We start from the raw sequence: 661 nt of genomic DNA on the forward strand, positions 1-661 counted from the left end.
TGTCCCCACCACCTGTGTGTGTGTGTGTCCCTCACCTGCTGTGTGTGTGTGTGTCCCCACCACCCTGTGTGTGTGTGGTCCCCTCACCACCCGTGTGTGTGTGTGTGTCCCCACTTCCCGTGTGTGTGTGTGTCCTCACCACCCGTGTGTGTGTGTGTGTGTCCCCACCTGCTGTGTGTGTGTGTGTGTGTGTGTGTCCTTCACCTGTGTGTGTGTGTGTCCCTCACCTCCCTGTGTGTGTGTGTCCCTCACCACCCTGTGTGTGGTGTCCCCACCCGTGTGTGTGTGTCCTTCACTCCTGTGTGTGTGTGTGTGTGTCTCACCTGCCGTGTGTGTGTGTGTGTGTGTGTCCTTCCACTTCCCGTGTGTGTGTGTGTTCCTCACCACCCGTGTGTGTGTGTGTTTCCCCCCACCACTGTGTGTGTGTGTGTCCCCACCCTGTGGTGTCCCCACCACCCGTGTGTGTGTGTCCCCACCACCCGTGTGTGTGTGTTCCCCACCACCCGTGTGTGTGTGTGTGTCCCCACTCCTGTGTGTGTGTTCCTACCACCCGTGTGTGTTTCACCACCGTGTGTGTGTGTGTGTCCACTCTCCCGTGTGTGTGTGTTCCTCACCACCTGTGTGTGTGTTCCTCACCACCCGTGTGTGTGTGTGTGTCCCT

The sequence above is a fragment of the Homarus americanus genome, unplaced genomic scaffold, assembly GCF_018991925.1.
Source record: "Homarus americanus isolate GMGI-L3 unplaced genomic scaffold, GMGI_Hamer_2.0 scaffold2539, whole genome shotgun sequence".
In the NCBI taxonomy this organism is placed as follows: Eukaryota; Metazoa; Arthropoda; class Malacostraca; order Decapoda; family Nephropidae; genus Homarus; species Homarus americanus.